This window comes from Crocodylus porosus, unplaced genomic scaffold, assembly GCF_001723895.1.
Source record: "Crocodylus porosus isolate Cpor-Errol unplaced genomic scaffold, CroPor_comp1, whole genome shotgun sequence".
NCBI lineage: Eukaryota > Metazoa > Chordata > Crocodylia > Crocodylidae > Crocodylus > Crocodylus porosus.
In genome coordinates this window covers 28,546,808-28,567,950 of record NW_017728913.1, presented here as the reverse complement: position 1 = coordinate 28,567,950, position 21,143 = coordinate 28,546,808, and the positions used below count along the sequence as shown (strand labels likewise).

General features: G+C 41.8%; 1 protein-coding gene and 1 long non-coding RNA gene across 3 annotated transcripts in view; both read left to right on the top strand.

The window, feature by feature from the left end:
• Window positions 1-21,143, top strand: part of GPM6A (glycoprotein M6A) — a 382,272-nt gene that overhangs the window by 69,678 nt on the left and 291,451 nt on the right. The gene's annotated exons all lie outside the window — the stretch shown is intronic.
• On the top strand, window positions 8,936-21,137 carry LOC109309764. Its single transcript, XR_002101033.1, has 3 exons — window positions 8,936-8,984; window positions 11,995-11,997; window positions 21,036-21,137. It is a non-coding gene; the product is annotated as an uncharacterized LOC109309764 (long non-coding RNA).

The window sequence follows — 21,143 nt, the reverse complement described above, 5'->3', positions numbered from 1 at the left end:
TAGGGGCAGGTGGGGGGTGATTTGAGGCATGGGGCATCGTGTGTCTGGAGGCGCACATGAACGTGGCTAGTATGCTGGGTGGTAGGTTGGTGGAAGCAGCCCCAGGAACTGGATGCAATACTGATCTAACAGCTGATATGCAGCCTGGCAGCTTGAAGAGCAGTGTCCGGCCAGTAAGTCTGGGGGGGGTAGGGGAGGGAGAGGGATGGGGGGACACTAAGGTGCTGCCCAGCCAGGCAGGGTACCAGGTGGAGCTGTGGTTAGCACATCTGGGAGGTGGGGAGTGGGGGACAGCTCCCTGCTGCTGCATGCGTTCCTGGGGGAGGCATGGGCGGCATGTGCTCCCCATAATTGTGTGCAGAATGAGGGCAGGCTACCCTCTGCAGGCTTGGGGCTAGTGGCAGGACCAGCCTTTACCCATCAGGGGAACTCGGCTGGGGCTGCACTCAAAGTGGGCAGGGGTGGAGCGGGCAGTGGCAGCTTTGGGAAAGGGGCTATGGAGAATTTTGGGGTAGATGTGGCCCTGCCGTGGCCCCCCTCCCAGTGCTGCTGCCACCTGCCTTGCCTCCCCACTGGGAAGAGGCTGATGCAGCCGCTGGCCCCAAGCCCGCAGCAGACAGTCCGACCTTGCCCCACACAGAAATCCAGGAAGTACATACTGCCCATGCCTCCCCCAGGGGTGCGTGCGTGGTGGGCAGCCCCTCCCTCCCCATACCCCCTTGATGAGCCACCCATGGCTCTGTTTCACAGTCCTTGCCCCCATCCTGGCTGGATCGTGCCTGCCCCAGCCCCAACCCTAACCCCACTCCCTCTCTCAATGTGGGAGCCTTTATCTGCCCCCCATGTCCCTTCCCCAGTAAAAACTTACCAGCCGGACACCTCTCTCCAAGCTGCCAGGCTGCATTCCTGGACGCATAACCAAGAGTCTTTTTCTCATCTTAGTAGTGATGTTATTTGCTTTGTTAAATGCTAGTCCTAAGGAGTCTCAGTACTGATTGCTATCGGTAACTTGGAATTTTTCCGTGATGTTATTTAGTTGATTCCCAAACCTGATGGAATAGTAGAGTAGTGGTGTCCATTATTTGAGGGGGAAAAAAGCTGGAAAGCATAATGTGATTCAACCAACTGCCTATTAAGCAGATGAGCATCCTATACTGGAGAAAAACTTCACCGCTATCGACTAGATAAAAAGCAACAAAGCCCCTGAAGTTGATGGAATTCCACCTGAAGCCCTGAAATATGGCGTTCCTGCTCTACACTGCAAGCTCCATGAACTGTCTATAGCCTGCTGGGAGCAGGCGAAAATTCCACAAGATCTGCATGATGCTGTAATTGTTACCCTGTGCAAGAATAAAGGTGACAAGTGAGACTGTTCCAACTACCAAGGGATCACCCTTCTGTCCATTGCCAGGAAGATTCTAGCTAGAATCCTTCTCAACAGGCTGGTGCCTTTCATAGCAGAAGAGGTCCTCCTGGAGAGCCAGTGTGGCTTTAGAGCAAACAGAGGCATGATAGATATGGTATTTGTGCTCAGACAAATACAGAAAAGGTGCCAGGCGCAGAACAAGGGACTGTACATCATTTTCATTGACCTTACTAATGCATTTGACACTAAGTCGAAATGGGCTCTGGAAGATTCTCCGGAAGCTTGGATACCCACCTAAGTACCTTACCATGGTCAGATATCCACGCTGACTGTCACAGAGTTAAGTCAAGTACAACAGGCCCCTTCCTTATCTCTAACAAAGTAAGGCTGCGTTCTCACCCCTGCTTTGTTCAACATTTCTTTACCATGATGCTCCAGCAAGCATTGGACAATCTTGGGGAAGGTGAGAAAGGTGCCTATATCCACTTTCGGAGAGACAGAAACCTCTTCAACTTCAGATGCCTACAGGCTCATACAAAGACCTTGCAACAGCTCATCCCTGAACTTCTGTTTGCAGATGACTATGCCTTGGTGGGGCACACTCAACGCAAACTGCAGCACATGACCACCTACTTTGCTACTGCAGTACACCTCTTGGGACTTACCATCAGCCTGGGGAAGACTGAAGTGTGTGCAAATGCCTCTGGAGATAAGCTTTTTCAGGTTCTTAAATAATTTTTATATTTCTCTTCTGACATCATTTTAGCAATTGATATCTGTTAGATAGCAACTATTAACTGCTAGAGTTGGAAATCAATGCTTTGTACCATGCCAAATCTACAGTTGCAAGCTTTCAGGTAATCTACAGCATAGATATCTATTTTAGCAGTCTATGAAATAACAGCTGGTAAACTCGCATCTGATTTGAAGCAGCAGGGGAATGTGACAGTAATTGCAATTGTGTGAATTTAAAATCTGATTTCTCATGATGTGCCAAGTATAGAAGCAACTGCTTTACACCTGTGGAAAGTTGATATTTCAGCCTTTTCTGTGCTGTTATGCTTATTTTACTCCAGATGGTTTGCAAGATAGCTTTACTAAAGGGTCACTGGATTTGCAGTCTAGCAGTTTTTGTCTACTAATTGTTTCAGAACTAAACATACCATCGGGTCATGGTTCAATGTTATTTTCATTTCACGTATTGATATCCATAAAACTCTAAATATATATGAGGCCTAAATATATGCTGAGGCCTAAATTAGTATTCTGGAAGGTGAACAAAGTGATAGCTGCCCTATAAATACTGAAGACAGATATGTTATTCTTCCAAGACTTACTTAGCAACAGGATGCCTTACCATGGTCTCAAGCATCTGGATGTTTCTTGCACCCAGCTGTGACCACTGATTCACTTATTGAATCTGCTGATGTTAAATAGAATGAGAGAGATGACTTAATGGATCTTGAAAATGTTTACTGCTTTTGCTTTGCTCATTATCAGGAGAGGACTCTGTTTGAAACTGCTGTTTCTGCATGCCAGCCAGTGTTTCTACTTTATTTTTGTTAAGAGGAGACTGCAGTAAAATACCAGTCTACACCAGCTGTTCTTCTAAATTAAGAGGGGAAATTAAAAACACACATTATGTAAACAAGTATTCTCTTTGTGTCTGTTTTCTATAAGAAGATATCTGATTCCTTAAAGCATGAAATAACCCTTCTTCTTATGTAGTGTCTTACTGAGGATCTTGTAGTAGAGTTGTATGAAATTTGAAATGATACACTTATTATACAGCCTTTGAGCTGCTGAAGTCAAATTTACCAGTGGAAAACTGACTTGAAAGCATTTTTAGATAGACAGCTAGAAAAGTTAAACTCCCCTCATAAATCAGAAAAGATTGAATTAGATTTCTGAAGATTTTTAGTCAATTGTTTGCTTTATTTATTTGCATTTCTTTTGCTTTTTAAAGTATTTTATAGCTCATCATAAATAATTAAAAAGGATAACCAATGCACCAATTTGATTGGCTCCATGGGAAGATCTGATCACTGAAATCTTTATCTGTCATGTGATTCAAAATTTAAACTCTGTGGATTTGCAATGCCAACCTTCATAAGTCTGCATTTTTCTGATACTCTGGTTCTGACCGTTTTCTTTCTTCCAGTCAGGGCAGAACTTCGTAGATGAGAGATGTCAAGCATCGAGCGTACAGGCTGGATCTAGCCTATGGAGCTGCTTTATCTGGCCTGTGGGTTTCCTAGAGGGGCTGGGAATTCAGGGGATGGGGCCTGTTGCTAAAATCCAGGTCATGGAGCTCTGTTGGGAACATGCTTTGGCAGCATGGGTACTAGTAATGGCTATACTAACCCTGGCAGGTCCTTGACACTGGTTGTCTCCATTGCCTGCCCATCCTTCTCTTTCCCCCTCCTCCTGCCATAGATAGCTCTGATTTGTCTCATGGTCTGGATCTGGCTGGGAAGGTGGAGGTGTGTGTGTGTGGGGGAGTCTGACATCCCTATGCTAAATGATGAGTCTGTCTGCAGTCCTCCAAGAGCAAAAGGAGCACAATCTTCCCAGCTGCTAAATCTGCCTGCCGCTTGTTTCCTAGTTGCCGAAGCTGCTGCCTCTGAACCAACTCTGGCAGTGAAATAAGAATAGTGTCTCTTTTTCTAGGTCATCCAGAATACTTTTAAAATGCAAAAGCATCTAATTCAATGTCCAACATTGATGAAAGAAGATTTTTTCAGCTGTCATAAATGCTTCTGCCTCTTGAGCCAAGGAACTGGAGCAATCATTGTACCCTTCTATTTCCCTCATCAAAATAAATTTACCTTCTTCCCAGCTTCCCACTGACAAAACCCTTCATCAGTACTCTCAGGTTGCTTAATTCTCTGAAATGGCATCTCTCTCTAAGTTACTGAGCCCTTTTGAATCCTCCGCTGTAGATATATACCTTAATGTAACCCACCTACCAGCTTCAAAATCATCCTGCTGTCCCTGGAGAGGGGTTTATTTACCACTGATACCGAGTAATTGCTATAAATATGAAGAAATCCTCTTTTGTCTTGGATCCAGCCTCAGAGTTGGCTCAAACCAATTTTCCTGGTGCGGAGAAGTCTGAGAACTCGATTCTTTCTGTTCTTTTTCCAGCTGCTGGGATTGAATTGAAACCTCCAAAGTAGAACAGTATGTACTTCAATGCTCTTCTATTCTTACCTTGGGGATTTCAGTCCTCAAACAAGGGAACACAAAAGCCCACAAACAATGCCACATTTTTTTTTTGCTTCTATTATGTAAAAAGCAGTTTAAAGGTTGCTCAGCAGATAAACAGAGCAAAACAACCCAGGTCAACTCCACTGTTCATTGTAGAGGCTTTGACAATTTTATTTAATGTGGCCACTTGTTGAGGGTTGACATTTTGATTGGTTAAATTACTTTTATTGCTTTATCACTATAGCTAAAAATGTCTGATCCTTCATAGGTATTTATTAACAGATCCTAAAGCCATTAATTTACACAATTTTAGTTTGCTCTAATATGTGATGCATTGATGAATGCAGTGCTGTGGATTAGTGATTTATGTGGCAATTAGCTTTGTTTTGCTGGTTGGTTTTACTCCACTGTACAAAATGAAATTTAAGAAACAGGTTCTGCGACACAAAACTGGGACAGAAGTGTCACTTGTCTAGAACAAAAATTTCCTATTTCCAGGTCATGAGGAAATTTAAAACTACAGAGAATTTTACCTGAAAATAGGAAGGCCATATTACATTACCTCAACAGAAGTTTGATGACAGAAATCCATTAGCACTTTCACATTTAAGCATTATAAAATGCTGAAACTCACCCAATTAAAAAAATATGAATACTGAATTATAAATGCCTTTTTCTTTTCAAAAGAGGCATTGCCTCATATTGCAGAACTTTATTAAAATAATATTGATCATATTGCCATGCAGATATATCAAATAATAATAAAGGCCCCTGTCTTAAACCTGTAAGTGCCTTTCAAGGGTAGGTGGATCCCCATATGAGTTCCCTTTTTTCCCCACGAACAAAAATAAAGTTATTTTGTGTTACAACAACAGTGAGAAGTTCTGACTGATATTAGGATCTGAGAGAGAAGCACTTAAAAATACAAGTTCCAGACAGTTCCAGAACAAGAGGATAAGAAGTCTTAATATGAGAAAAGATGGATGAACTATTGAAGGACAGAAGCAGGGGTTAGGAAGGAAGAAGAACAGGAATGAAAGTTCCCATTTTGTATATGTAGCTGAGGTACAGAGTATTTAAATAGTTTGGCTAAGGGTACAAAAGGAAGCTGTGCTAGAGATAGGACCTGAAGTCAGATGCATTTAGTTCCAGTCCAGTATTTTAACAATAGGCAAATGCCCTATAGCAGTTAATCAATCTCCTTCCCTGGGAAAATAAAAATTTTGTAAAATAACTTAAATATCCTTCTTTTGCCTTTGAAATCTTGTGTGTGCACGCATGCATGTGTGTGTACAGTTTAAATAACAAAGGCTAGGGACAGACATTACATACAAACTGGTTTAAGTGATCAGAAACTGGTTTAAACTTGTAAACAACAGATATTCAGTGCACATAAACCAGTTTGAAAATGGCTGAAACTGGTTTGAGATAAACCTGGTTGAATGTAGTATCAGACTTCAATGATTTGGCTCAGCCAGTTTAGTCAATGTCTGTCCCAGACCCCTTGCTAGTCTGATATAAAACAGACACCCCCAGCATCCCAGTGTGTTCTCTGGGCTAGGCGGGGCTCTCTGGTCCCTGGCTGCAGCTCAGCAGAGACTGCAGGTACAACAGGATTCACCTGGCTCCTCCTTGCCCTTTGCTGCTTGCTGGATTCCCCCCTATCTCGCACAGCACAGACGCTAGCCACGTGGTATGCTAGTTAATGCTGAGAGGTGTCATTGTGTGTGGATGTCTCCAATTTCACTGGGACAGGCAAACAGAACAGTGACTGCTCAGGGCTTTTTGGGGCTAATCAACAGGTCAGCCTGTAAGCTGTTTAAGAAGAGTTTGAACTAATGGAGAGAAGCTGTTGATTTGCTGATGGTGTGATAAACACTGTTATCATCCTCCTGCTGGCTTGCTCACCTGTCAGTTTGCTGCAGACAGTATAAAGAAGCAGGGAGGGAAATTGACATATCATCAACAGGTGCATGTACTGCACACATCCTTTTGCCTCAGAGTGCTAGCAGGGAGCTGGGGTCTGGCAACACTTCCAGCCCTTGAACAGCCAGCAGGGAAAAGCCTGGGATGGTGCAAGCAGGGTGGGGGTTTACACACCTCCCTAATCAGAGCATCTCGCCAGGGCCTGGTCATGCCTCACCTCAGCTCAGCACTGTGCAAGGGAAGGATTCTAGCCTGAGCCACTGCAGGCATATGCCTGCATTTCCTCAGTCCAGAGAGAATGTCTGTCCAGTTACAAACCAGTGCAGCCTAGCCAGATTAGACTAACCTGAAAAGATTGAATTAATTCAGGCTCAGGATTTTTTGAATGCCTGTCCCTAGCCAAAGTGTTTATTTCTGTTCTGCTGATTTAAGTGTTTTTAGTGGTTTTATAAGATGTGTTTATAATACTGAGAATAACTCTCTTGAGCTCTATGGTGGAACTGGGGATACTGAAAGTGGATATTTTCCCATGACAGCATCTGACTACTGGAGTAATTGGAAATCAGTGTCATTCTCTGCCTCTCCCATTTTAACTTTGCAAGACATTGTGTTTAAGCTTTGTGTAGAAGATGGTTCCCATTTTCCGTTTTTTCATATAAGTGTCTCATGTGAGCCCTTAATAACCTCAGACAGATTTTAAAACTTTCTTGCATCTGACATGTACAATTTTTTTTTATCCTAATCCTAGATGTCTGATACGATAGTCATAGGAAGTCCAAAGGTTTCCTTGTTAATGTGCAAGATATGTAATTAGAATAGTGAAAGGGACTGAGAATACAACAAAGTACTTTTCAATCAGTTACCAGTTATTTTCAGATTACTCCTTTTAAATGTGGATATGAAGTAACAGAAGATTCAGAGGTTGTAAGTGAGAAAATTAGAGGCATGTAAATTTCTTTTTATAGCATCTGGTGAAGTGAACTTGAGTTCACAAATGGTTGTGCTCTCATATACATCTTATTTAGTTACTCTGTAAAATTGCATATCTACCCTGTCTTCCAAATTATACTTAGATGCCAAGTGAAGTAGACCTCCAGGACTTCTTGGGCATAGGTAATTTCTCAACAACACTTAATATCAAGAATAAAACAAAATACTGTCCTTACTTAGTTCCAAGATGAGGGTTCCTCACCCCACCATTTAACACGGGGCAAGCAGTGGTTCCTGCTCTGGCTCCAGCTCTGGCCTGTGGTTGAGGCTGGAGCCACAGTTACTGCCTGCTGCCTCTGCCCCCACTCCCCTGCATCCTTGGGCCCTCTCCCCCCCACCCTGCTGCCTCTGGCCCACTTCAGTCTTTGCCACTTAGCCTTGTTTTGCCTTGGGCTCTGGTAGTCTCCATCCCATCTGCAGCTCAGGGCACAAAATATGTATTTGTTCCAGCCCAAATCTGGCCCTGTCGTAATGGCTTCAGCCAAGCTCTGGTGCAAGCTGGGGAGCAGAGACTAAGGGGAGACAGAGGCTGCAGGGGGAGGGGAAAGTGGTGGGGATAGGCAAGCAGCAAAGGGCAGGCTTGTCGGGGGGCAGAGGGCAGGGGTCAAACCCCACCTCCTCCCTGTCTCCATACCTCCTGCCACCCCTACTGACCACCCCCACCATTGCCTGCTCCGCTGTCCCTGCGTTATCTGCTGCACTGGTGGGGTGGATAAATTTAAGATTACCCTCCAATAATTGGATTCTGTACATGGAAAATCACAACAAATGTATAAAATGTCCATGAATAGAATCTAATTGTTGGAGGGGTCATCTTAAATTCAGGGTCATCTTGGATTTGGGTAAATATAGTAAGAAAATACTTTGATAGAAAAATGCAGTAGTTAAACCCCACCAGAACTGCAACTCTGGGGACATCTGCAAAATATTTAAACAGTTCTTTTGTTCTGTATATAAACATTTGATTTCTGATCATACTTGTTTCTAAAGTACTCGATGGTTTTAATAGTTGTTAGTTAACTCAAGCCAAGAAGATGGATGGTGGGGGGAACTATGCAACAGTTACATAAACTATTCATAGATTTCATAGATTTCATAGACATTAGGGCTGGAAGGGACCTCAGGAGATCATCGAGTCCAGCCCCCTGCCCAAAGGGCAGGAAGTCAGCTGGGGTCATAGGATCCCAGCAATATAAGCATCCAATTTACTCTTGAAGGTGTTCAATGTAGGTGCTTGAACCACCTCCGCTGGCAGACTGTTCCAGACCTTGGGGGCTCAGACAGTAAAGAAATTCTTCCTTATGTCCAGCCTGAAACGGTCTTGCAGGAGTTTGTGACCGTTTGACCTTGTCATCCCTTAGGGCGCTCTGGTGAACAAATGTGCCCCCAGATACTGGTGGTCACCCCCGATAAACTTATAGGTGGCCATCAGATCACCCCTGAGCCTACACTTTTCCAGGCTAAAGAGTCCCATGGCTCTCAGCCTGTCATTGTAAGATCTGTTTTCCTGACCTCTGATCATGTGCGTGGCATCTCAATCCTCTGAACTCACCTTATTAGAAGATATTTAATTTAAACAAGTGATCAAGCATATTGAGTATATTTTCACTTGTTCTTGAAATATTGTCTGACAGTTGGTTCTAGTTTTGTAGGTGCAAGGCTTAGGAGTTTGCAGTGAGGGATATGTATAGACATACCATCCCTAGTCTCAATTATTCTCAATCCAATGAGTTGGTGGGAAATTATGTTAAGAATAAAATGCCTACTAGAAAGATTGTGAAGTTGGCTTCTGATCTATATTTAGCACTGCCAAATTACAGAATAGCACTAACAAACCATGGGTTGTCACCTACTGACATTTTGTTCAACATCCTTGAAAATGCCTATACTGTTAAAAACTGATTTTAAAGTCATTGTAGACTTGAATGTATAAAGAGATAAACAAGGCAGAGCAAAAGCTTGCTATGATTTAAGATCTTGGTAGTTGCTGCCTCTTCAAAATTGTTCTGTGAATATCTAGAATGGGGAAGAAATGGTCGCAAAAAACAGTGGCATTGCAAGAGATAGCCCTGAGGTTGTTACCCCAAATAGACACTGTCTAGGGAGCAATAGTCAACTCCTCCAAAGCTCAGTTTAGGTTGCAGACTTAACTGGCTCATTTATCCAGTTTCTTTATGAGTGATAATAAACATTTTCCTTCACAGTTTTTCTCTAGGGCAGAATATGCAGGGCTCATACTTCAAGTTCCTAAAGACTTACCTTGCTCTGAGGTCTGTATTTTCCATTTTGTGTTTTGGAACAAACCTACAAGAAGCCTTGAAGTTGTACATTTCTGTAATTCCCCTTGGCTCTGGGTGAATAGGTGTGTTTTTTCTTAATCTCCTTTATTATTTTATCAGATCTTCTTCTCCTAGTTTCCTTATTTGACTGAGAATGCCCTTTTCCCCAAACAAATCAGCATTTCCAAGCTCGACCAGGCTTATAGTCTTTTCATCTGAGTTCCTGTCTCTGACACTAGGCAGTATCAGGTCCTTGAAAGAATCCTTTGTTAGACAGATATGGGACAACCTTAATCCTACGTTGGATTTCTGATCTCTGGTAGCTAGCAGAGTGGCATATATCTTCAGTGTCAAGTTTACTTTACTTTCCTTTCAAAAATTTTTTTATCACTAAGTATAATTCTTGATAGTCTTGCTATCTTTATAAATGTCCAGCAGAATAAGTTTATGTGAACCCTGCTCCCAAAAATCATTCTGATTATTCAAACTTATGTTTGTCCCACTACTACAGGCTCCTTACAATGCTCAATTAAAGGATTTAAACAAACTGGTTTCCTTCTTATGTACCTACCCAACTTATTCTCTCCAGACCTAAATCTTAAATGTTACTTGTATTGTTCAAGGCATTACAGAGGTCTTTGCAAATGTATATAAAATACATACAGCTTTTATTAGAACAATTTAAAAAAGACAGGTTGTATATACTTTAATTTCTGTCTTTCTTTCTGTTCCTAAATATTTACATTATGAAATACTCCCTTTATGTGCATTGTGGAAGTTTCTATTACTGTTGACACGTACATTTGTTATGGTTTTATGGGCTGTTAGCATTCAAAGAGTGACACTGCTATGCTATAAAACCTGACTGAGAGGTTGATTAATATTTTATAGTTTGTTTAATAATATATTGTATTCTATTTTAAGGTGATTACATTAAAATACAATGTTAAAGACGTTTTAGCTAACTTCTATAAAAATAGTATTTGCTAAATGTATTGTTTTAAAAAAGAAAGACTTCCACCACTAAAGTAACTTCACGGGTTTTGTTTCTTTCTGAATGGTTGAATTTATTACACCTATTACATCTGGTTCTTCTCTATCTCCCATGTACCCAAAAGGCAGACAAGGTCCTTGCATGGTTCACTGCAAAGAATTCTTAGAGCAACTCAGCTCATGGTTACAGAAGTCTTAGGCTGCAGACAGATGGGGTACAGACATCATAGCCCTTTGTCGCACTATAAATGCCCAAATCTATGAGTGCAAGCATATTTAGTAATAGTTTGTCCTGCCTTTTTTCAGCTGATGTCTGTTTGCTTATGGCAGGACAGCATGGGGTTCAGGGGCCTGATTCTGTGTACACTGGGAATTCCCTTGCATGCATGTGCAAGTGAAGGGTTCTCCCCTCTGTGCTTGCAGATGCGTGTCCTGGAAATTCCCCTGTACAGGGAATCCTAGGGCGCACACACTGGTGTGCCCTGACTTGGGGTGTAGCACCTGTGACAGTTGTCCTGCAGGACTGGCCTGCTGAAGTGGCAGGTGCCTGTACCTGTTGGACAGCCTCTGTGGTGATGTCTTTGGAGGCTACTGAAGTAGATTACATGTGCTGAGACAGATCTCAGTACAGCTGATCCAACTTCAGAGCAGACATATGTTTATACCCTTAGTGCCACAAATACATAAATGACTGTAGAGCCAACGTGGACACAGCAAATTAATTGAAATTTGGACTCTCGGGTGAGGTTCTCTTGAGAACAATGTGTAGACAACTCAACTCTGTAGTGGAGAGGAAACTTAAACCCAGATACTTATTTTATGTCAGTGATGTTCAACTGGGGTGTCCATGACAACCTTTGAGTGGTGCCACCAGGAGAGAGAAGATAAGTGAGATGAACACAGGCTCCAATGAGGACATAAGTGCAGGTTCTATCCTTCCATTTGCTCTTCCTCCTGCCAATCATTGCAGCACACACTCTTTCCTGCTGCCTGCTGCTCCTCCTTTTTGCCTCCTTCCTCCCTCCTCCCCCCAAGAAGATAATCACTATAAACTGGTTTTTGAAATGGGGTGCTGCTCAATTCACAAAAGTTATGGCAGGGTGTAGGGTGGGTCTTAAGTCTAAAAAGGTTGGGAACATCTATCTGCCTTATGTTTTCAAGAAAAGAATGCAGTCAGAAAGGGTTATGCAGCTAGTGAACTTTAAGTGACTGGACTTCATAGATTCATAGATAGTAAGGGGCTGGAAGGGACCTCAGAAGATTATCAGGTCCAGCCCCCTGGACCAGGCAGGAAAGACAACTGGGGTCAAGTGATTCTAGCAAGGTGACTGTCCAGTCTCCTCTTGAAGTTTTCAGGGTTGGTGATTGTATCACCTCTGGAGGAAGCTTATTCCACAGTCTGGACACCTTAACTGTGAAGAGGAAAATGAATCCTTCACTATACCAACATTGGCTGCAAGTGCAAGGTCAGGAGTGATTGGTAAAGGGTACACAGGGTTATTTGATCCTGAAATGACTTTGCTGTTACCTAGCCAGATTTGTTACTGATGGTCAATAGCAGGAATAAGACCTATGAACATGTAGTCAAGCATCTCATTAGCACAATGAAGATCAAGCTTAAGTTCCTGAATCCTCATAAAGCTAGTTGTCTGCTGTCTTCCCTCTTTTCCTTCCCTTCCCACAACTCTTTCCATTTTTTTTAAGCTCTGCATGTTTAGGAATAATTTAATTACTTGAAATATTCAGTTTTCCATGGTAAGAAACAGCATATATTTGGATTGTAAGCTTTTTGGGTCAGGTACTGTCTCTTTATTCTCTGTTTTCAAAATACTTAACATGGTGATGCTGTGGTCCATAACCAAGGTTCCCGGTTCCCAGTTATACCATAATTCACTTCACTTCCACATATGTAAATCACCACTCCTGCTTGAATGAGAGTTTAACAAACCTGTGCATCTTCCTGGATAGTGCAGGTTTCAAAATCAATATCAGGTTTGTTTTGGTACTTCATCTATATCCATATTTATTTTATAAGTTGTAAATATTACATACGTTGAAAGCGGGATCAGGAAATCACACTAGTTGGTGGATTGGTTGCTGCTTGTATTATTTTCACAAAAATGTAGATTTTCAAACCTCTATTTTCACAGAAAGTTTACACCATCTGTTTGCATTTCCATTTACTGCAACATTTACATTAACCTTTTTGACACTTATTTTTATGTAAGAACTATTCTTAAATTAACAATTTGATTCTTGAAATACTAGTCCTGAATTACCTGGTTTAATTTAGGTCTCAGTTAAGCAAAGCATAAATTACATGGGCCTTTGTAACAGATCAAAACTTCTACAGTGCTTTTCTGTTTACAGAGTGCTAGCTTTCCAGAATTACTTTTCACGCAGAATTGCTGTTATTTTATTGAGTAGGTGTAAGTGCTCAGTAGCTCTGAAAATAAAGTCTCAAATCATTTTCTCTGTACAAATATTACTTACCCACCATGCTGTTTTAAGAGCAGCATCAGCTATGTTATATTAGTTTCAGTCAGCCCTCCTATAATGAAGACCTTTAAAATCTGCAGTATAGCTAACTTATGCAGATATGAAATAGGGTACATAAATTATTTGAATTAAATTTTAAGAATCAAAAGACCTTGTCCTTTGAATTTTTAGAAGTCAGCTAGGAAGTGAGTTAATTTGTACTAGACCTGTTGTTTGGTTAGGATTTATTTTTTGTGTGTTGAACAGGAATTTGTAAATGTTTTTAAGAAAGAGTTTTATGTCACGATCAAACTCACAAAATTCCCAGAAGGAAGCTTTGCTTTCTTGCACGTTGTGCCCTGGTTTAGAAGGGTGGGCGGGGTGTGGGAGTGTGTGTGTGCACACATGAGTGCATATGTGCACAACTTTTGGTGCACGAACATTTATAAGTAGGTCCCCTGAAGTTAACTAGATTGTTTACTTTGACTTAAAGATAATACATATTTGGTTAAAGATCAAACCCAGAATGGTTTTTAGATGCATTTCATTGAAGTAAGTGCCATACAACTATGAAGGACCTAAACAGGAAATCTGTTTTAGATTAGACATAAAGTAGTTAGAGTTGCAGCTCCTGTGCATGGCTTGGTCTCAAGTTGTTAGGAAGCAAAGGGTATTGTAAATTTTCCATGAAGAAGAATAATGAAACTGACAAGCTCTTTAGATTGTAGCCAGGTACAGACATTACACACAGACTGGTCAGTATCAGTGATTGGAAACTGGTTTATACTTGTAACAGAACAGAAGTTTGGGACACACAGACTACTTTAAAAATGGTAGAACCCAGTCTAAGATAGACCTGGATCAATGGGGTATCAGACTTAATTTGTTTAGGTTAGACTGGTCTATTGAACTTCTGTACTAGATCCCCTTATCAATTCATGTTAGGTCACTGTCCATGGGCATCACAGGCTCCGTTGAGGGCTTCAATTAGCTCCTGCTCACAGGGAGGCCTGCTGGAACTCTGCTGGGCTCAGCTGTTCCAGCTAAGCATGCAGTGGACCCTGCCCTCTAGGCCGTCACAGATCCAGCCAGCAAAACTTCTGCTTCCAGCCCTGTCTCCTGCCTGTGATAAGCTGTCAGCTGCAGGTAGTGGAGGGAAGGGAGAATCTCTGTAGCTCAGTATTCTTCTATCTTTATACAATGTCCTTAGGTGGGGGATAAAGGAGGTGCACTGGAGAAGGAAGGATTGGTCCCATTAGAGTTCAGTGAGTAACAGGCACCTGGTGCGATTTCTGCCGTTGTGCTAGGCACCTGCTGTTGGGTGCTTTTTGCTTTTTGGAGCTCTGAGGGGCCCAATCAATCCTTCAGCAGGCCACCATGGCATGCCCCTGCTGCTACTGGCCAGGCTGCCTGGCATACCATAGTGACCCACTCTGGGGGCTGTCTTGGAAGGGTATTTGGGGCACTTGCCTGGCAGCCAATCAGGGGTGCCCTGGCAGCTCTGTGGATGGTGCTTCAAGAAAGCTTCATCTATTGTTACACAGCTCTGCTTACTCCTGTCCTATGAGAATCACTGTTCTGCAAACCCATATTGCAGGTGCTTCAGTAAGTCTGCAGAGAAGGTGTAACGTGTAAATCATTCAATTTTCTTCAGGCAGCATCCTCTGGATTACAGTCTCATTTAGCATGGAAAGAGTGGAGCCTGGCTTGTTGTTTTTTTGGTTTGAACCAAGAGACTAAGACCTTTCCTGTGCATACATGGCAGGCTGAAAACTCAGCTTTTATTCCTCTACGAGGTATCTAGTAACTTCTCCAAGAACTTATTTATTTGAGATGTTAGTGATGCAAACCAACTGAAAATGTCTGTCATTAATACGTAGATGTCTAATTACTGGAAGAATTGCAGCTGAGGATCTAAAATATTAATAGCTTGGGGAAGGGATTAAGAAAAGCAATTAACACTACCTGTGTAATGACAGATGTGATCACCAGGATAGCAGGATAGTCATCAATCTGAACAAGAATGTAGAGAAATCTTTTATGATTTTTTTTCTGTATATATCTGATGTATATTTAAATCCAGTTATGTTGACTATGTGTTAGTAGAATAGCCAGCAGGTACATTTATTCATTTCTTGCAATGATGTGCCTGAACTCAGTTCTTAGAGATTCAGTATTATTCTTGAAGTTTGACAAGAACTTCAAAAAGTCTCCTATGGTTTTGTTTTCATTTCATCATTCATAGAAATAAACAGCATTGAAGGAGGAAAGTTATACCATTTTCTGGTGGAAGCATATTGGAAAAGGTGAACTGAAACCTGCATAATAAAGATTTGGAATGTATTACTAATGGCAACACTGCTATATGTAAAACAACTATAGGAATTGGTTTCTGGTTGCTCTTATATGTAGAGAAGAGGTAATCTCAGTTTATTATAAAATAAAGCTGCTTAGAAATATGCCAAAAGGATTCATAAAATAAAGCTTAATTGTTTTTTATTTCATAAGTTTGCAAAAGGAAGGAGCCTTGTTAATATGAAATGTGATATTTTTTTCATTTACAATATTTGACTTAAATGATTAGATCTGTGCTTTTATACTCTTTTTTCTTTTCTAATCCTATCCTTTGTCTGCTAGGCTTTTTTTTAATTTTGATTTTATTTTGATAGTAATAAGAGAATGAACTTAGTCAGAAGGGCAGTGAGGTACTTAATGGAAGTAGGGCAAATACCAAACATTACACATTGATTCACCCACCTATTGCTGATAAAAGTAGAGTGATCTATTTGTTTGGGGGCAAAAGCAGGTTAAAATGCATAGAAAGTATTAAGGCCTTTCCTTGCAACCTTTTTTTGGAGGTAAATTTTTTACCAACAATGAATTCTTCTTCCAGGTTTTGTTTTTCTAAACATGAATGATCATTTCAGAGACCAAATCAAGAAAGAAAATAACCTTCTTTAGTAAACAGAATGGCCAGGTACAGACAGTACACTTTTGCCAGTAGAAGTGATTGGAAAATGTTCTACACCCATAACAGAACAGAAGTGCGGCACACACAGACTGGTTTAAAAATGGTGGAAACCAGTCTAAGATTTATCCCCTACCCCACCATCCCCCACAAGCCCCCACCAAAGGGCAAATGTGTATTCTGTTCACTATCAATCTAAAGTATGCCACTTTTAGAAAACCACATAACTTAGACTGATTTTTGCCTCAGGCTTTTTCTATGTCTGTACTTAGTCAATGAGGTTAGTATGTCCAGACTGTTAGAATAAAGATGTGGGTTGATTTATTCATGTCCCTCAGTCTTATTGCTGGTGAGGTCATTCAAGCAAGTCCACAAATTGTAGAGTGGTCTGAAAACAGGACACAACCTTGAAAATATTCTCTTGGTCATTTGATGCTCGTTGAAATAAATGAGTAAATAAAAAAAAAAAAAGTCCCAGTACCACTCCAAGAATAAAGGAGTAAAGTGGGCATGGGAACTTGTAAACAATGAAGTTGTAGATGTTTAGTATATGTGGGGGAAAAAAAGTCATTTCGCTGGCAATGGATGGGCCAGAGCAAGACAAACCAGTCCAGTAGTCTGCCAGTAAAATTATACTTTTGCAAATGTTCCACAAAGCAGTGTTTTTGAAATAGGCTTTTCACAGTCACCAGCTTATAGCTTGTTTTGACAGTTATTCAGGGAAGGTAGCTGTAGGCATCGTGCCAACTAGTCAAGGGGGTTGGGCCGGTGGTAGATGAAGAAAGGCAGATCCAGAGCTTGAAATGTTGTTATACACATATGAAACTAAAAGAACTGCCCTGCAGATATTCCAGTGTGTATTAGAATAAATACTTTAAGCATGTTAAATGAACAAAGTGAGGCAGAGGACTCCTGTTAATCTAGAACAAAGGACCTGCACTCTTCATAGCTTCTATAGGCCAGGTTCATTGCACACAAGGGGCTCCCCCAATTTCCCCCCAAGCAACCTTGCAGGTCTTTGAGGGTAAAACCCATTAGTGCATGGTAAATAGTAGCTAAGTTGTAGAAGGGGGATGCCCTTGCTGGTACCTTCTGTGCCTGAGTTTTTTCCTCTACAAATTATAAGCATATGTGAATGTGCAGGTTTTTTCTCATTCCTTTCAAGCAAGGCTGCTCTCTTGCGACTTCGAGCTCTAGGATCACTTCACACATTCCTTCAGGGTAGAATTCAGATTGCTTATGTTTTCAAAAGGTACACGCTTGAAAGTCAGATGCTGGAGGCCAGAATTATTGTTCAATCGAGATGTATTCTGTTTTGTAGAACTTTGTATCTTCCAAACTTTTCCTCTGCTAAACACTGAGGTATTAGTTAAGTAGAACTGCTTAACGATATCAGAAAATGAAAAGAGTACATTTGCTGCCTGGTATATATCATAGTTTTTATATAATATATTCCAAGTACATGCAACAAAATACAGACTGTATCTACAACTTGCTCCAGGAAAATTTGGGATGTGCAGAGATTCCTTTCTTGTTGCGATAAGCAAGGATGATTTGGTTTATTGTTGAAGTACATATCTGAAGACTGTCCTTGTATCAATGTCAAATAATAGATAAGCTGAAGTGAAAAAAGATTAAGAGGCAAGGCACTGAGCCTTCCACTTCTTCAGGCTCGTTCATACAGTGCAACAGACTCCTTTGCCCTTTTAACTCATTTGAGAAGCAGGGGTGAGATGCCTGTTCTGCAAAGTAGAGAAGGGTTTGAAACAGACTTCAAACCCTTTAGACCAGGGCTTTGAAATTTCTTGTCATTGCTGCTCCTTTTTGGTGATTGCTGCCTTTTTCCAGTTGGGGTAAAAATGTAGTTTGTGGTGATTTTAATTACTACCAATGTGTATGATGTATTTCAAAGCAACATTTAGCAAAGATGTTTTATGCTTTTGCTATTTTTGCTTAATGCTTCATATGCTAATTTTCACTGTCATTGGACCAAAATGATTGGAAAGCAAAATTACTTGAAATTCAAGCCCATCTTTAGTGTGCAAGCTATCAGCTGGTAGGCATGATTGTCTGTGTTTAATGCCATTTGTCATTATTTAATTTTATTTAAATAATACTCGTATAATATTCTTGTTAAAGCTTATTAGAGCTCCTTTCAAGATTGACCAGGGGAATCACCAATGTTAAACAAAGGGACGTTTTCTAATCAATTACACTAGATAAAGGAAGGAGACACTAAAAGACAAGCAGTGTGTGGAAGGGCAGGAGAAGAGGAAGGATTCTAGATTTCTTAGAAGACATTGGCATGATACCAAAGAACCCCTGAGTGGCATACAATCTGAAGCTAAAATAGGGAATAAGTAGTTTTGTTTTGCCTGGTTCTGTATACCTCTTGTACTATGTAAAGCAGGGGTTAGCAGTGTTTTGGGGCAGAGTGCCAAAAATATCCTCAGCCTCAACTTGTAAGAAGTTGACATGCCAGGGTTGGACAGCAGAAGAGTTGTGAGGGGCCCAATCCTTGTTGTGGCAGTGTAGCCTTGGCCTCTTCCATGCCATCTGCCCTGAGACATGCATGCCAAGCAAAATGTCTTTGCGTGCTGTGCTCTGGCACCCGTGCTAAGGTTTGCTCAGCCCTGATGTAAAGTGCTGAGTAATTTTCTTTAAAATTCTCTTTGCAGCATCATTTGTCATGTACTTCATCTATCGTGTAATCCCTAGAGAAGTAATCGGTAAACCCAGAGGCTAGGGACAAACATTCAAAAAGCCTGAGCCTGACTTGATTCAATCTTTGCAAGTTAGTCTAACCTGCAAAGCTTGAACTGATTTGAAGCTGGGTGGCCATTCCCTTTTCATTACAGAAATGCAGGCACATGCCTGCAGTGGCTCAGCTACCAGCCAGGGGGTGCTAGAGCAGCTTTCCCTTCTCTTCCATAGTGCTGAACTGAGGGGGGGGAGGGGTGTGTCCAGGTTCAGGATGCTCTGATTAGGGAGGGTTTTCAACCTCCACACTGCCTGCACTGTCTCAGGGGGTGGGAGTGTTACCAGACCCTGGCTAGCACGCTGAGGCAAAGGGGTGGGGTGCAGTGCATGCATTTGTTGATGATACTGAGCTTTTCAATCTTCTTCTCCCCTATCTGAAACCTGACAAGGTTTCAGATACCACAGTGTTATCAGCCCATCAGCAAAACAAAAGCCACTCTCCTTAGTTCAAGCTCTTCTTAAAGAGATTTTTCCAAGGAAGGAATGGAGGGATATTACCAGCTACCTGTTGATTAGCTCCTAAAAGCCCTAAGTGGACAGTGTTCTGTCTGTCTTTGTTCTGTCTGCCTTACACAGACACCTCTCAGCTAACATACCACATGCCTAGGGTCTGTGGGGCTGGGGTCTGTCCTGTGGGAGATGGGAGGGGGAATCTCTGCTTGAGCAGGAAGGGAAGTCAGGCAGACCCTGCTGTGACTGCAGTGTCCCTGGGAGGTCTGGGTAGGGAAGAGAGGAGCAGGGCCAGACTGTTCTTTGGAGCAGATAGCACAGCCTAGCCAGCCCAGCAGAGCATCTAGGGTGCTGGGGACTCTGATTTAACTTCAGCCAGGAAGAGGTCCAAGTGCAGATATTGCATAAACTGATTTGGTACATTTGTAGTCTTGTACTACATTTAACCAGGTTAACTTAAACCAGTTTCAGCCACTTTGAAGCTGGTTTATGTGCATTGCACTTCCTTTCTGTTACAGGTTTGAACCATTTTCTGATCACATCAATCAGTTTATGTGTAATGTCTGTTCCTAGACAGAAAGTTTACAAGGTTGAGGCTCTGGGAAAGTGTATGCTTAAATTACTTGGGTTTCTGAGCAAGCACTACATTCTAAACCAGTGGTTCTAAAGCTCAAGGAACCACTCATTAAACTCAAGGCACCATTCCATAACTCTTATGAAATTTGAGCTGCACCCCAGTTCAAAATTAATTTATTTATTACAAAAAATATTTATTACAGTGCTTACCTACTTGCAGTGTGGGGGAGCATCCAGACATGAAAAGCCTGATTTTGTGCTTATCTTCTCTATCTCACAGCACCCTTCAAGGGATCTGGTAGGCCCTCCCAGTGAGACCCAAATTCTAGACCTAGGCAGTTGAACTACAAAATTGCAACTGGAAGAATGGGAATATTACACAGGAAGATCTGCACCCCAAGATTGTTCCTTGAATCTCAAAATGAGAATCAGTGCCTGGACTGTGCTCAGTCTCAGGAAGTTTATAAGCCATGAACTTGGAGGCCTGGTAAATGTCCAGCAGGGGGAGTATAATTAGGCCTGTTACAGGCACTTAGAATTTACAGACAGATTTTAGAAGGCTGGGTGCCAAAGGTTGGCCTCCAAAATACACATTTAAGTTTTGAGATACAATTTCATTTAAAAAACAGCAGATACCCAGGATTTCATAGATTTCATAGACATTAGGGCTGGAAGGGACCTCGTAAGATCATCCAGTCCAGCCCCCTGCCTGAAGGGCAGGGAGTCATCTGGGTCATAGGATCCCAGCAAGATAAGCATCCAATTTACTCTTGAAAGTGTTCAATGTAGGTGCTTGAACCACCTTTGATGTCAGGCTGTTCCAGACCTTGGGGGCTCAGACAGTAAAGAAATTCTTCCATGTCTAGCCTGAAACAGTCCTGCAGTAGTTCATAACTGTTCAACCTCGTCATCCCTTGGGGCACTCCGGTGAACAAACGTTCCCCCAGAAACTGGTGGTCACCCCTGATAAACTTATAGGTGGCCATCAGATCACCCCTGAGCCTGTGCTTTTCCATGGCTCTCAGACTGTTGTCATGAGATCTGTTTTCCTGGCTTCTGATAATGTGCGTGGCTGTTCTCTGGACTCACTCAAGCTTCTCAAGATCCTTTTTGAATTGTGGTGCCCAAAACTGGATGCAGTACTTCA